This window comes from Giraffa tippelskirchi, chromosome 10 (genome assembly GCF_054371585.1).
Source record: "Giraffa tippelskirchi isolate mGirTip1 chromosome 10, T2T-mGirTip1v1.2.pri, whole genome shotgun sequence".
NCBI lineage: Eukaryota > Metazoa > Chordata > Mammalia > Artiodactyla > Giraffidae > Giraffa > Giraffa tippelskirchi.
In genome coordinates this window covers 152,684,141-152,701,090 of record NC_137284.1, presented here as the reverse complement: position 1 = coordinate 152,701,090, position 16,950 = coordinate 152,684,141, and the positions used below count along the sequence as shown (strand labels likewise).

At 40.7% G+C, this 16,950-nt stretch overlaps 1 protein-coding gene across 3 annotated transcripts in view; it reads right to left on the bottom strand.

Annotated features, from left to right (window-relative positions):
* CNTNAP2 (contactin associated protein 2) overlaps nucleotides 1-16,950 on the bottom strand; it is a 2,222,175-nt gene that overhangs the window by 1,514,473 nt on the left and 690,752 nt on the right. The window contains exon 1 of one of the 3 annotated variants that reach the window (XM_081537162.1): nucleotides 8,705-8,857. The exons of the other annotated variants lie outside the window; for them this stretch is intronic. The gene's annotated coding sequence lies outside the window, so the exon portion shown is untranslated. Of the gene's footprint in view, nucleotides 1-8,704; nucleotides 8,858-16,950 lie in introns of those variants that run through there. 3 annotated transcript variants of the gene reach the window in all.

Sequence of the window (16,950 nt, the reverse complement as noted above, 5' to 3'; positions counted from 1 at the left end):
AATTAATCCAGTCAAACAAGCAAAGTGAAAGTGTTAGCAGCTCAGTCGTTCTGACTCTTTGTGACTCCATGGACTGTAGCCCACCAGGCCCCTCTGTCCATGGAATTCCTCAGGCAAGCAATCTGGAGTGGGTAGCCATTCCCTTCTCAAGGGGATATTCCTGACCCAGGGATCCAACCTGGGTCTCCTGCATTGCAGGCAGATTCTTTACCACTGACCCACCAGGGAAGCAGAGAGTTATCTCAAATTGGTAGCAGAAGCAGAAATCAGAGAGACTCCAAGCATGAGAGACATCTGATGTGAGGGCAGCTCTCTATTACTGAGGCCCACGGGGGTCTCAGTTCTACAGCCACAAGGAATGGATCCATCAACCCGAATGAGGTCGGGGCAGATTCTTCCTCAAAGCCTCCAACTGACTCAGTCCAGCCAACATATTCATTTACATCTTGGGAAGCCTGGAGCAGAGAATCCAATCCAGTTGCATGAACTTCAAAAGCCGGGGGTGAGGGTAGGGGGAGGACGTGTGCTGTTAAATGGATGCTGTTTTAAGCCACTAAGTTTGTGGCAATTAGTTATACAGCAACAGAAAATAAGGGCTTCCCTGGTGGTTCAGGAGGTAAAGAATCACCTGCAATGTAGGAGACCTGGGTTCCATCCCTGGGTCGGGAAGATCCCCTGGAGAAGGGAATGGCTACCCACTCCAGTATTCTTGCCTGGGAAATCCCAGAAGAGCCTGGTGGGCTACAGTCCATGGAGTCGCATAGATTCAGAGATGACTGAGCGACTAACACTAACTAACTAACAGAAAACAAATAAACGCATTAAAATCAACACACTTTATCTAAGCTAATAATCTTTCCTCCACAATATGGGCCCCATCGCTTTTCTATGGATGTTAATGACACCACTGTTCTTCCAGCATGGGCCCCGAGACTCACACCTGCCTTGCTCCCCATATCTGCATAACTGCCAAGAATCATGGCAACTCCATCATCTGTACCTCCCTTTCTACTCTCTTCTCTTCACCCCCATGCAGTCAAGATCCTCCTTATCTGCTGTTTGGGATAATGAAGTCATTTTCTAATTGGTATCATCACTTTCAATCTAAGACCCTGCCAGTGGGAAGTTCCTGCTTTAATCATGTCAGTCTCTTTGCTGGAAAAACAACAGCAAAGTAATGAAATGAACATCAGACCCGAGTTCTCTGTTGTGGCATTTACCGTCACCCCAATGTATTACTGGGCCCAAGCAACTTTTTAGGTCAACTGAACAGCCCATCTTAGCTTGAAAATTCTCTATATTCCCACAAATATAGCTTTGACAATAAAAACCTTTTATTTCTGAAAACAAAAATCCTTCACTGGCTGTAGAAAATTTAGCATTTTCATGAAACATGTATTGTTGGACTTTTTATCTTCATTTTCTCTGCGAAAGACTTTCAGACAATGTTTGTACAAGGAGCAAATAAATACCGCCTTTCCGCTTGTTTTTCTTGAAGGAAGACACTTCTTTCAATGCATTTCCTGGGCACTTATGCTTCTCACACATGACTTGTGACATAATGCAAAGTCAATTCTTTACACCTCCCTTACCTTGCTATAAAGTGCCAAGCAGGATTATCCTATTGCTCTCTGAATCTTAAGTGCAAAGCCTACATGAGGTTGCATCCAGCAGACTCTGCTGAATGTTTTTTAAATCATTGCAAACACTGCAGCACTTTTAACTCAATGTGAGAGCTCTACTTACTGGTACTGATATAGGAGGTACCAATCATCTCCATCAATTAAACTTGCCCTGAGGGTTCTCATTTGGACTGGTTGATGAGTCCTCTTCAGTGTCATATGCCTGAGGACATTGTCCACATCGTTTGGTCAGGGGACAACTATAAACAACCTGTCTATCTGGGGAATTTCAATTTTTTTCAACTTTGCTTGCAGCCTGGGTAGAGGCATGTGAATTAAATTCTGCCCAACAGAAGCAGGGACACAGGATCTCCTTCTGGAAGAGTATAAAGTAGAAGTGGTGGCTGGGCAGAACTGGTTTTCTGATAAGAGTGGTGTGGGGCAGCTGCCTTTCCAGTCCCAAGTGGGGCCCTGGCATCAAGAGGTGTCCATGAAGTGGGAGAGGCCGTGCTCACCTCACAGGAGCAGGGGCGTCGGTGTGTTGGCTTTGCTGGCACCCTTTCCATGCTGACTCTAGCTCTCCAGAAATTTCTGCGATTTCCTAATATCCTATAATAAACCCTTTTCTGATTGAACAGCGAGTGTGGCTGCTCTTGTTCACAACTAGAATCCTGAGCCATCTGTACCTAGAAATGGGGAAAAAAACGTAAAGGAGCAGGACCCATAGGGTTCTCCCAGGATGGACCTCTCCCCCGTATCCTCTGCTGTGTCTCCACGCGGAAGGACCTAGATAACAGAATCTGATGTACATTTCCTGAGCCGTGTTCCACATGCTCAAACCTCCACCAAATGGAAGAAGTTAACGACTTGAACAGGGAGCCCCCCGACCTACTGGTACCTAAGTACTGATAATGCTAACCCCGGTGATACCACCCTGTTTCTTTGCCATGAATCGATCAGAGAATTGTTCATAAACTGATCGCATACACTGAGACACCCCTTCCTTACCTGACCTTCCACAATGCTTTGCTGAAACCCACCGTGGGTTTCAGGCTTTTTAGCACTACCTGTCCCAGACTCCTTGTCTGGCACCTGCCATAAATGCTGCATTTTCCTTCACCACAACTCGGTGTCAGTAGAGTGGTTTTACCTGGGCATGGGACAGCGAACTCAAGTTTGGTTCAGTAACAGAACACTTACTCAAAAGAATACTCCATATGAGCTATTAATAATGTCAAATGTATCCTCTACTATTCAGAATTAGAATACAGCTATGACTTCATCAGTACAGTAACAAACAATATTGATTTAAGTGTCATATCAATTGCTTTGACGTGACAAAAATGGTTAAGCCAAAAAAGTAAAAGATTAAAGCTTTTGATAATTCATGCAGTGAATGTACACACACGTATACCTGAGACTTTGGGGGGGAGTTAGTTTTGTTGCTTTAGCCACAGTTACAGAAAAAGAGACTGAAAAATGGCAGTGAACAAGAACATTCACCCTGAATGCACCAGCTCATCCCGATGTATCTTAGTGAGAAATAAACTTGCATTGTTCAAAATCACTGAGATCTGGGGTGTGGTTTCTCCTGCTGCACAATTTTGCCTCTTTTTCTCTTTCTACATCCAAAGCAAATCAATAATGGAGGATAGTTAATTACACAGAAGCAACCACTTAATCTCCCCTCTTTCTTTATCTACCGCTTTGCTTAAGTCCGTCAATATTTTTCATTTGAAATAGCTTCCGAGTGGTCTACTTCAGACAACTTTGTCCTTTTTCAGTTCATCCTCCAAAAGGCGTATTTGGTTATATCCTAACTAATATGATTAGGCTGGGCTTCCCTGCTAGCTCAGCTGGCAAAGAATCCATCTACAATGCAGGAGACCCTGGTTTGATTCCTGGGTTGGGGAGATCCCCTGGAGAAGGGATAGGCTACACACTCCAGTATTCATGGGCTTCCCTGGTGGCTCAGATGGTAAAGAATCTGCCTGCAATGTGGGAGACCTGGATTCGATACCTGGATTGGGAAGATCCCCTAGAGGAGGGCATGGCAACCCACTCTAGTATTCTTGCCTGGAGAATCCCATGGACAGAGGAGACTGGCAGGCTATAGTCTGTGGGGTCACAAAAGAGTCAGGCATGACTGAGCGCCTAAGCACAGCACAGCACAGCAACATTCATGCAGAAACTCTTCAATGCATCACAGATACCTCCAGGACAAAATTCAGATGTATGAGGCAGGCTCACATGATATCAAGGCATCTTCTGCCTCTTCCCATACCATCTTCCTCAACATTCTCTAACATCCCCTCAACCATTTTGATTCCTGTGCTTTTCTACGTGACAATTTCTCTGTCCAAAGTGACCTTTCTCATCCTGTGTTGATGGATGATCCCAAATGAAAACTACTTTAGTACGTCTTTTCTTAAAGGTGAAACTGACCTACCCTTTTTCAGTGCAAACCAACTCCCAGATGATGAAAAGAATGTCTGTTTATGAACACATGCCATGCCTCTGGTTCTGCTTGAAGCATTTTACATGTATCAACTCATGTAATCCTCACAAGTGAATGAGGTAGGTAGAATTATTATCTCCATTTTACAGATGAGGAAACAGAGGTTCCATGAAATTAACTTTTCCAAGGTTACTCAGCTATTAAGTGTCCTGGTCTTGTCTCTAACAGAGGCATTAGTTTACTCTCTAAGCCCCTGCACTGTTGTATCACTTCTTTAATTATAGAACTCTGATGTTGGAAAGTAGGTCTTATTCAAGTTCATATCTTATGTTTCTACAAGAAGTCTTCGCTCCTGGTCAGCACTCAAATATTTGCTGAGTGAATGCATTATGGATGAGTAAGCTGAAGGGAACCCATGACTTATTCTCTCTCTCTGTCTTAAGCTGGATAAAAGCTTTTCCTTACAGATTGTCAGTGATTTTTTGAGTAACACAAACAGAAGAAAATATATATGTTCAACTTAAAAATAAGCCCACTAATTTCAGATATAAGAGTCTTGTCAACCCCTCTGAAACCCCAGTGTGTCCCAATACCAACCCCTCCCTCCACTGAATAGTAATCAATATCTGTATTTTCACATGAGCTTTCTCCTGCCTCTCTCTCTTCATGGTTTTATTACATCGCATACATTCCTACATAATATACTGTTGTGTTTTAACTGTTTTTTAAATTTTATATAAGCGGAATTATATTGTATATATTCTTCTGCGACTTATCTAATCCACCTTATGGTTTTTGTATTCATCCCTATAAATGTGTTTATCTGTAGTGCATCATTCACTTTCAACTATAAATTCTTTCTCATTCTATAAACAGAGTTTACTTTTTCTAATGGTGATGCTATTGAGGGATTTTGGGGGTTGTTTCCACTTTTTTGGCTATCACACACAATGTGATACATTTCCTTGTACATTTTAACACATTTCTTCTGATGAAAATGTACAAGTATTTCATGAGGTTATCTTCCCATTACTGGAATTGTTCGAGCATAAAGCACAGACACGTTCAACTTCATTAGGAAACAGCCAGCACCTGTGTCTTCGGAATGACCTCTGGTTGCCAGAGCTCACTTTGCCCGGACATTGGAGAGCTGAAATTTGTGAAAATTAAGCACTGTCTGAAGGATGTATTCTAGCTCCCAGCCAGAGTTTGAGACATTTCAGAGATGTCACCTGTCTACAGAGCTGCCCTGGGGGGTCTGAGCCAAAGTTAGAACTGGACTGGAGACCACCCACTGGCTTCCCTTCCCCACCTCAGTCGCCACACCCTTGCTAGTTTCCCCCAGGAACCCTTTCATCTTCAGCTGAACCTCCACCTTAGCAGTAATACATTTTGTACTTTTAAGTATTTGGTGCTCAGATGTTGATTTCTGAGGTTAGAGGATGCTATGGGAAACTCTATGTGAAGCCGTAACCAAGAAGGGAGCCGGAGGCTTAGTGTGAAAACTGAAAGTGAAAGTTTTAGTCACTTCCGTCGTGTCCCACTCTTGGCGACCCCATGGATTATAGCCCACCCAGGCTCCTCTGTCCATGGAATTCTCCTGGCAAGAACACTGGAGTGGGTTGCCATTCCCTTCCTCAGGGGATCTTCCCGACACACGGGTTGGACCCAGGTCTCTTGCATTGCAGGCAGATTCTTCACTGAACCACCAGCAAAACATCAACATACAGAATCCAGTCGTCTAAAACATCAATAGCACAGCCTCTTTTTTTCATTTCTTACCAATTACATTCTAATTCCCTACTAAGCTATATAACGTACGAAAGTATTTTTATTATGAAGATTTATCTTCATCAATTTTCAGATTTAAGGGAAAAGCAGTTTTACTTATATGCTTACATTATGCCCATGATTAGCATTTTTTCTTTAAATTGTTCACTGAAAACTCCTCAAAGGCAATGGATGCTCCTGATTTCTACTTTCTCTGACTGCTCTTTCTATAGCATATAAAGCTGTAGGTCATATTCAGAGATGCTGCATTTTAGAGCAGAACTTGATGAATATAGAAAGCATTACATAATTAATGTTTCAAAGCCCCCACACATTATTAATATTTTATTTTGCCAATTTTTTGTTTGTTTTATACATTTGCTTTATGAAATGCTGGGGCAGAATTTTGCCACATGGAAGTTCTCTTTTTTTTTTTTTCTGGATGAATAATTGGCATAGTGCCGTACATTACCTGTAGCTTATTATGGCAGCTTTGTGTTCCCAGTTGTAAGCAGCTTCTCATTGTGAAAAAACACAAAGGTAGATTTCAGTTTTTAATTATGGCTTCAGCACATATGACTGTGGAACGTTGGGAGAATTATTTAATCTATCTGTATATCAGTTTCCACCTCCACAAAATTATGTCTACCCCATGACTATGGATGCTTTAATCTCCATTTGGGAACCATAAGTCATGACTGATATCTCGGGTCATGCTATTTATGACACTGATACTTTACAGCAAAGAAATAATTGAATGATTTTTATTTTTAATGAGGTACATTATCCTTGCTAAAGAATGCATTCTCTTATAATTATTAAATAATGTCCTCCTGTCACCTGTTAATCATCAATCCTCTGAAACTTAATAGAAATGATGCATATGCAATGACTTGGACAAATTTTTGACCATGATACCAAACAGGAAGTTCCATAGAACGTTCCGATATGTGCATGCAGCATTGCCCCTAACATAGGCACGGGATTTAGTCTATGCCTTAGACTGATCAATCCACATTGCTAGGATTACAACCATGAAGCAAAATACCCAAAGGCATCTGGTCCAGTCTTCACTGAAAGAATAACATTCTCTCAAACACCAGGCATCAATCTGGTTTCATTAGAAGGAGTTGCCTGCAGCTGCTCAAAAGAAAGATCCTAGCTCTTCATCTGCAGTAGCCACAGTCATCTCTGGGGCCTGATGAAAGAGTTATGGCTGAGCACACTCCAACATAATCTTGGTAAACATCAGACAGTGTATACTATGTTCTGGAAAAGAAAGGCTACCCCTCGGGTTCCATCCTCTTCAACAGCCAACAGAGCTCCTTACTTTAAAGAATCTCTTCTTCTGCTCCCTGGAGTTGTAATCCACACACTACCTGCTCTTCTTCAGTTCCAAAGCATTCTTCCCAACACCTCTCATGTGACTGAAATCCAGTGTTAGGCCAGAGGCTGCACTTACCCCAGTGGCCTCAAGTCTGGAAGAGGTACTGTCTTTCCATCTCAGACACTCAAGAGGAACCTCCAAACCCGTTACGTTCCTAAAGAATTTCTAACACGAAATAGCAGTTACCTGTGACTTCCCTGGCAGTCCAGTGGTTAAGGCTCTGCACTTTCTATGAAGGGGGCATGGGTTCGATCTCTGATCCAGGAACTAAGATCCCACATGCCACGTACCAGTAACCAACAAACAAAAATAAAACTGCTACCTCATTCTGTCTCTGACATTATTGCTTTCCCTGATAAACTGAGGCTGCCATGTGAGGTGATATTAAGCTCTTAGCTCTCTCTCTAACTCTCCAATTATTACAACCCTGCTGTCTCCCAGCCACCACTTGGCTGTAACTGAATTTTGACTCTTCCCCAAGGACCAATGTCACTGCATGTGGTTATACACTGCAAATCCCAAGAATCAACATTCACGTAGTACTAGGCTAACCAATATATATGGCTACCAGGCACTTGACCTGTGACCAGAGAGATTACCACCTGTCCCAGACACTGAGGAACTAAATTTAAAATTTTACTTTCTTACATTTAAAATTACATTTAAACAGCAATACTCAATTCAGTTTTTGGTAGGTATTTTCAGTATTCTGGGCACAACTTGGGTAAGTGAGTCTAGCTGTCCAATGGTACATTTTATGAAACTCAAATGTAGATTAAGTACTCCTAATGAAAATTTAGCTTCTGAACTAAGATGTTCTATTAAAGTGGTATACATGCCATCCTTTAAAGATTTACTAAGAGGAAACAAAATATCAAATTAATAATGCTTTATTGATGACATGTTGAAATGAGATTTTGATATTTCAGATTAAAAAGAACATATCATAAAATGTTTTTCACCCATTTCTTTTCATTTTTTTCAATATGACTATCGGATAACTCAGTACATATGTGGCTCACTTTATACTTTACTGGATGGCACTGCCATAGACTGTAATGTGGATGCTGCCCTTTAGAGTCATGCAGTGCACAACCTACAAAATCAGACTTGTTGACTTTATCAGTGACAGTGATTCCTCTGCAGCTCTTAGATATGTGTAGAAGTAATTCAATACCCTTCATTCTTTATGGTTCTAGAGAACCACTTTTCTCATTTTCTAGAAACATTTTCCAATGAAGCAAACAAAAGTCACACAAATTTTTGTCCACTGATGTTAGTGCCACTGGGTTTTACCACCTTCTAGCATTTCTTACTGTCATCAACTGAGCTCGTGGTCATTTCCCTCATTTCTTGAAGACATTAGACTCTGACTCAGTTTTCCAGGTGAACTCAAGATCCATCTACGTGGTGTCTTCGCTAACAAACTATCCAAAATAACGGTCTCAGGCTTTTTGACATCCTCACCTTAGATGATCTTTCACACCCTGGTGATCTACCGCCATGGCCACACCCTGGACTTAGTCATTCCTCAGATGTCTGATTTCTCGGAAATCCTATACTTCAATAGCTGACTCTCTGGTTGTAATGGCGTGTTCTAGTTCTTCCCTGTCTTTGGCTGTATTATTCACAGTGTTTGGTTGCTAAGAGACACCCTCGTCATGATGCTTCCACGTTCTCTCATGCAGCCTTCTTGGAACTGCTCACATTATCTACACAGATGTAATCTCAAGGACTCTTATCTGAACATACTTTAATTCCTGATATCCTGAACTTCATGTAACAAACCCACAAAACTCAACCTGTCTTCTCTCCTCTATGTCAATAAGCACAGCTAGAGAAAAATGTCACAGTTTTGCATATCCATGTCTCTATAAGCCACAAAATTGATGATCTTCAACAAGTGTGCCCTTAAGGATGTCTACTAATATTACAATAGTTTTGGTTTGAGTCCTTTATCATTTCTTTCTATAAGCTTTCCAAATATATATATATATATATATATCTCAGCAAGTTTCTCAATACTTCCCAATCTACTCATAAAAGAGTTCTCCTTAAACACTACTGAGAAATCTAAATTATTAATTGTGATTGTCTCTCAATTCTTTTTTCTTCTCTATTACTCTTATTATGCGCTGTGCTTAGTCACTCAGTTGTGTCTGACTCTTTGTAATCCCATGGACTTTAGCCCGCCAGGCTCCTCTGTCCATGGGGATTCTCCAGGCAAAAATACTGGACTGGGTTGCCATGCCCTCCACCAGGGAATCTTCCCAACCCAGGGATCGAACCCAGGTCTCCCACATTGCAGGCAGATTCTTTATCATCTGAGCCACCAGGGAAGCCCAAGAATACTGGAGTGGGTAATCTTTCCCTTCTCCAGGGGACCTTTTTGCAACCAAGGAATCAAACTGAGCTCTGCATTGCAGGTGGTTTCTTTACCAGCTTGTATATCCACAGAGATTCTTACCTCTCTTCTTCCATGCATGCTCAGTCACTCAGTCGTGTCCAACTCTTTGAGACCCCATGAAATATAGCTGGCCTAGCATCTATGTGTGTGGAATTTTCCAGGCAAGAATACTGGAGCAAATTGGCATTTCCTACTACAGAGGATCTTCCTGATCCAGGGATCAAACCTGCATCTTTGTGTCTCCTGCATTCGCAGGAGAATTGTTTACCACTGAGCCATGGTGGCACTATGGTAAAGAAACTGCCTGCCAATGCAGGAGACATAAGAGACACAGGTTTGAGTCCTGGGTCAGGAAGATCCCCTGGAGGAGGACATGGCAACCCACTAAAGTATTCTTGCCTGCGAAATCCCATGGACAGGGAAGCCTGATGGGCTAGGGCTACAGTTCATGGGGTCGCAAAGAGTTGGATACGACTGAAGTGACTTAGCATGAGCCACCTGGAAAGCCCTCTTCCCCCAGGATCAGAGGATAATTGTATCCTTTTACACTTAGTTTAAGTTCAACTCTTGTACCTGCATGTACAATGAATAATATCAATACATATAATAATGCATAAAACAATTTTCATTTCATGAGAGCTAACCTTGTTCCGGGTAATGTGCTAAGTACATGACAAAAATTAATCACATTTATACTTATAAAATTTTTACTTGGGAGATATTATTATGTCCATTTCATGTATGAAGAAACAAAGTGGACAGAGGTTTAATGACTTTGCTAAAATTATGCAGTTAATATAATCTAGGAGCAAGTTTCTAAGTCAGGTCTGAATTAAGCTAAAGGCTGCATTGCATTCTTTAACAGTGTAGCATAACAGCACATAATAGACCCCTCGGATCTCAGAAACCTTACTCCATAAGTTGCAGGGTTTCTTGTCTATACTGTTAACTAACTTTTCACTTTCTTAGGGTCTTTTTCTTTTTCCTGACACATTCTTATATCTCACTTATGCTAAAGAAGAAACATCTTGGTCACATTCCATCTCTCATCTTGTCTAATTTTTCTTTCATCCCCAAATCCTGAAAATATAGTCTAAATGTGCTGTCCCTACTTCTTCAACTTAAATTTATTCTTCTTCCCACAAAACTTTGGTTCCCTCCACCAAAATTCTACTGAAACCACTCCCATAAATGGCATAAGTGACCCTCATATTGACAAATATACAAGATCTACCCTTCATATTACAAGATCTCTTTTCTGTGGATGACTTCTTAATTCTCCTGATAAAAAAGACACCCCAATCCTTCTGGGCTTTCTCATTTTTCTGTGATCTCCAAGTTGCTGTGAAGGCTTGCTCTTCCTCTAATCCTTAAACATTAAGCTTTCTTGGTGTTCTGTGTCCAATTCTTCTAACTCTTCACTAAATAACTGAAATATTTGCACATCTAACATTTCTTCAGAGACCAGGAGCACCCAACATCATATTTAAGAGATATTGGATTTCTATCTTGAACTTCCACTTGGCATGTGAGAATTTGAATCTTCAAATATCTCCCTATATCTGCCCCCTTTTTCTTCCTTAACTGTTTGCCGCACTCAGAGGCAAAACCCTCTTATTCACCAAAGATAGAAACTTGGGCGGGAGATCTTTTATTCTTGCTTCTTTCTATGTGTGTGTGTTTTTTTTTTACCTTGTGTCTCCAACTACCATTTCCTTATTGTTTTTGCTCTAGAAATGTTGTAAGAATTTATCATCTCCCTCTTTTTAGAACTGTGAAACAAGTCTAGTTATAAAAAGCACATAGAGGAGTTTCCCTGGCAGTTCATTGGTTCAGATTCTGTACTTCCAATTCAGGGGGCATGGGTTCAATCCCTGGTCAGGGAACTAAGACCCCATATGCCATGGGGTTTGGCTAAAAAATAACAAAATAAAATTAAGAGAATAAGATGGAAAAGAAATGAAGGGCAATGTCATTGGAAGAATAGGAAAGGAGTGGAAAATTTGTATGAGTTAGTCAGATAAGGCTTCTAGAAGGTGGTATCATTTGAGTGGGAACTTGAAGGAATTGAGGGTGATAGTATTGTGAACACAATTTTAGGCCATGACAACAGCAAGTACAAGAAATAGCAAGGGGGACTGTGTGGCTGCATAGAGGTGAGAGACCTTAGGACATGAGGTCAGAGAGATGATGAGCAGAAGAAGATAAATAAGGCAACAGCTTATAGGTCCTTATAAGGTCTTTGGTAGTTTTTACTCTGAGTGAGACCCAAGTCTGTTGGTGCAATTTTAAATGGAAGAATGGCAGATTCTTCTCTGATTTTCAAATGACTATGATGCTACTGTGTTGATAAACTGTCTAGGGCAGTAAGAAGGAGCAATAATAGAATCAGGGAATAAAATTGAAAGCAACCACTATACAAACAAGACAAAATAGAATGCTGGACTAGCTCAGGTGTTAGTGGGGATATTGTAAGAAAGGATCAGATGCTAAATCTCTCTTTCTCTTTTTAACTGGGGTATAGCTGTTTTACAAGGCTGTGTTAGTTTCTACTGCCCAACACAGTCTACCAGCTATATGTGTACATGAATCCCCTCCCTTTTGGACCTGCCTTCCCCACCCCTATCCCACCCACCTAGGTCACCACAAAGCATGGAGCTGATCTCCCTATGCTATAGAGAAGCTTCCTTAAAACTCTATGAGATATCATCTCACACTGGTCAGAATGGCCTTCATTAAAAAAAAAAAAATCTACAAATAATAAATGCTGGAGAGGATGTGGAGAAAAGGGAACTCTCTTGTTCTGTTGATGGGAATGTAAACTGATACAGTCACTATGGAGAGCAGTATGGCAGTTCCTTAAAAAACAGAAAATAAGCTACTGAATGTTAAATCTCTTTTAAAGGTAAGAGCTGGCAAGCTTTGCATGTGAGGTATGAGTGAAGGAGAGGAATGATGGGAGATGCCAAGGTTTCTGAACCAGCTGGAAGGTGGAGTTGTCATTTATTGAGACAGAAAAGATTCCAGGCCAAGGTTGGTTTACAAATCAGGGATTTTTTTCTTGCTCCCTAGCATGGCAATCAAGGACTCGACGTCTGTCCATCTGAATCCACACATCTTGCCACATGCGAACTCTTGCTTAAAATTCCAGCAAAACCAAATTACCAACCGATCCTCCTTTAACAAACAATCTTTCTGACTTTGATATATGGGATTATCCTAAACTCTTTAAATGAGATTCTACACAGTAAATTCTATTACAACTTTCTTTCCTCAAGAATATTCCCTGAAGTCTCCTCAGCAAATTAAACCATCAGTGCTCTATGATGCCAGAATCATCTTCGTATTTATACGATTTCACCGCCACACAGTGGTATAGTCCTTTTGCAATCATCATGTTCACACCATGCCCCTAGCCCAGTTCCTCAGTCTGTGAGCTAGTCAAGAGAAGCTCATTGTTGTATATAACACTAAAACAAGGAAGTCAACCCTGAATATTCACAAGAAGGACTGATGCTGAAGCTGAAGCTCCAACACTTGTACCACCTGATGTGAAGAGCCAAGTCATTTGAAAAGATCCTGATGTTGGGAAAGATTGAAGGCAAAAGAAGAAAGGGGAGGCAGAAGATGAGAAGGATAGAATCACCGACTCAGTCGACAAGAATTTGAGCAAACTCTCAGAGACAGTGGAGGACCGGGAAGCCTGGCATGCTTCAGTCGATGGAGTCCCGAAGAATCGGACGCAACTTAGCAAGTGAAAAACGACAATTAGAAACAAGTTGGCATTTAACATATTTTAATGAGGCAAGTATATAAGGAAGGAAAGAAAAGAATGGAGCAAAGAGAGGAAGAGGTAGTTTTGTCTGTTCTCCCAGAAAACTCAGATCTCTCAATGGAGTAAAGGGGAAAAACTCTTTAATGAACACCTTCTTTAAGATACATGTCTATGTCCTTCTGATTGACACTCATATATCATCTAAGCCTTCTCTAAATGTGCAGCTCAGGACACTCATCAATGGGCTTCAGACAAACAGTGTCTCTCCTCACAATCCCATTTCACAGTTCCTAAAAGTCTCCCTTGTCACCTCTTCAGATATTTAAGTCACACATGCAAACGTATCTGTAGTGGTGATCGGTGCTCAGTTCAAAGCATGTTTATTGACTTGCTGGGCTCCCTTATTCCTTCTAAACTGAGCAACGTTTCAGGTCTTATTTTGTTACTTAGTCTTTTCTGTTAGGACTTTCCAGGTTTTGACATATGTCACTGTGAATTAGAAATACTTGAGTGGTCCATGGTTGAAAGAATCAATGATGTTATCAGATTAGAGTCCATATGACCATTCTAACAGAATTGGTCCTAGTCCATTTGTTCAGATGGCTTCTTTGAATAGCTGAATGGACCATGTTTGCCTTCTTTTCTTGGAGATATAACAAATCTTAATTAGTTAAAATTTGGATTTGCATCCAGTTGACAGGGTATTTTTTTCTTTTTACAGTTGTTTTGTGCCTTCTTTTAGATACAGGATGTGTTAGTAATAAAGGAAAAGAATGATTGCTAATGCTCTCTCCCAGTCTGAATAACTCAGAGTTACATAAGTGTTTATGAATAATGAATGTCTAATTGAGGTGCCTGAAATATGAATAACTGTACTATTCCAGACTACAGTGAGATGTAGAATTCTCATTCGGCAGCAGGATTTTTATGTCCCCCCTCTCTGCCTTCTGCTATCCCCACTGTTGGGTGTGAAACTAGCACAGATGACACTTCAAGCTTCTGAAGGAATCAATCTCACTTTTTTTCCATACCAGCTAAGCCATCCAAACAAAGAAAACAAATGGTAGTGGAAGATCCCTGTGAGTTGAGAACAAAGTGACCCTTAAATCTTGATGAATGTAATACACAGAAATAGAATCATAGGATTTCAGATTTCAATCTCAGTGAGAAATCTGTTTAAATGTAAATTGTTGGCATTCCAGAAGCTAATTAGCATATTTCAGACTTTAATAAAACATCTTGCCTGTCTATCTCTCCTTAGTGAATCTTTGCCACTTTATTGATAAATTGCTAAGAAGAATTGATTATTTCCAATCCTAATTTCATATTATCATGTCATATCAATGGGAAGAATGGTTCCAAAGCTCTCACAATAAATTGAGATGGAACTACAACAAAAGGCCAGCATCTTTTCTCTCTGTCTTACTCATTGAACAGTATCCCTTGTCTCTCTGAGTCCTCCTCCCCAGCAATGCAAGAGGCACGTGGGGTCCTGGTGGGCATCTCTGGGCCTGCCCATCCACTTTTCTCCTCTCTCTTAACCACCGAAGCTGGGCTATGGACCAAGAAACCCTTGACCAAATCATGCAGGTTGGGGAGTATTTTTCCTGGAATCACAGCACTGGGACATATTCAAGAAGCACCCCTAAGATGGGTCACTTGGGTGTCTGCTCCCAAGTCTGACAGCAACTGTTTGAGAGTCAGGCACTTGCTTATGGGGAGGAGGTTAGGCTATTGGCTGGTTAAGCAATATCTCTCTTCTCAGTTTAGGCTTCCCTGGTGGCTCAGACAGTAAAGAGTCCGCCTGCAATGCACGAGACCTAGGTTTTATCCCTGGTTCAGGAAGATCCGCTGGAGGAGGGCATGACAACCCACTCCAGTATTCTTGCCTGGAGAATCCCCATGGACAGGGGAGTCTGGCAGGCTGCAGTCCATGGCGTCACAAAGAGTTGGACACGACTGAGTGACTAAGCACAGAACAGAACTCTTCTCTGCTGCTGATGCTCAGCTGGTGTTAGCCCTTTCAGTATATGACCCATAAACAGTATTTGTTGTTCAAAATACAAGCATTTCAAATTTCTCGTTCAGTTGTGGAAATTCCAGCACAACACTATGAATTGAAACCCAAAGGCATTTTGTGCTTCTCTGAAATTCTCTTTGAAGTGAAGTGAAATTTCTCAGTTGTGTCCGACTCTTTGCAACCCCATGGACTGTAAACCTGCCAGGCTCCTCCATCCAGGGAATTTTCCAGGCAAGAGTACCGGAGTGGGTTACCATTTTCTTCTACAGGGGATCTTCCCGACCCAGAGATCGAACCCAGTCTCCCACATTGCAGTCAGACTCTTTACCATCTGAGCCACAAGGGAAGCTCCTGAAGATCCTGAAATTCTCTTTGGAAAATTATTTTCTGTCATTTGTGATTAAGTCTTGAATTATCTGTAGACAGGATAGACAACAATAATTTTGAAACAATTGGTCAGATCTCTGCTGATTTACTTATTCCAATACTTGGTAAAAAGAAGTTGGAGGAAAAATGGAATCAGTTCCCTTGGCAGTCTCTATAGGTTTCCAGGAAGCATGATCATTCTACCAAACAGTAACAAAATGAAAGGTAAACTCCAACAGTGCTGAAACCTCACTTTGGAATGGAAGAAACAACTCAGTGATTGAGAACGACCATACAGGGGGATATTGTTATTACTAATCCCAGGTTATTTCGATCTCATACCAAACAGAGATCCAGCTTATGGCATATCTAGTAAGATCTCAGACATTTTCTATTTTGTGGTTGAGTTTTATTCTTGTTATTCATTTCCTTTCACTTTGTACTGACTTACAGCTTTTTCTCCATGTGTGTTTTGAATATTAAGAATGTTAGTGACTTAAAAAATATTGTTCTGTCAGTTTCTAGCATATTGGTGCTGCACATCAGTAGGTTTGTTTTTATTTTTCCTCTTATTTCAGTGCTTTTCTGGAAGATAGAATGTTGCTCTCATTGTTTTGTTCCAATCTTTGGCTGTTCTCACATATATAATATTTCAAGTACAGTAATGTCTTTTTTGTTTGTTTGTTTTTTTACCTACCACCTCATATCATCCAAATATAGAAACAAGATTGAAGGAACACAGATTTTGGCTAGCTTTTGAGTGTAAGGGGAGAAGAAGGGGGTGGGTTTTTAGAAATTATTATTACATGTAAATATTTAAAATAATGTCTTTATTATTCTTTGAACACTTAAAGCAAGACAACAAGCATGCAAATAAATCACATAGTTAGTGTATACTCAGGAATAAAATAGAGAAATATGTCTGTTTATTTTCTTAGCCTCCAGTGGCAAAAATTTACCTATGTTATAAAACCAACTAAAAAGTATTACAATTTTTCCTAAAGAGAAGCTCACATAGGCAGGGAAACATGTGGAGAAGAGAACAGTGAGTGATTTTTGAAATCAGCAGAGTCTGTTTCAAATGCTCAAATCTGCTTTCTGTTAGCTGTAGCCATGGGCAAGAACATAAACTTTCTTGAATTTAA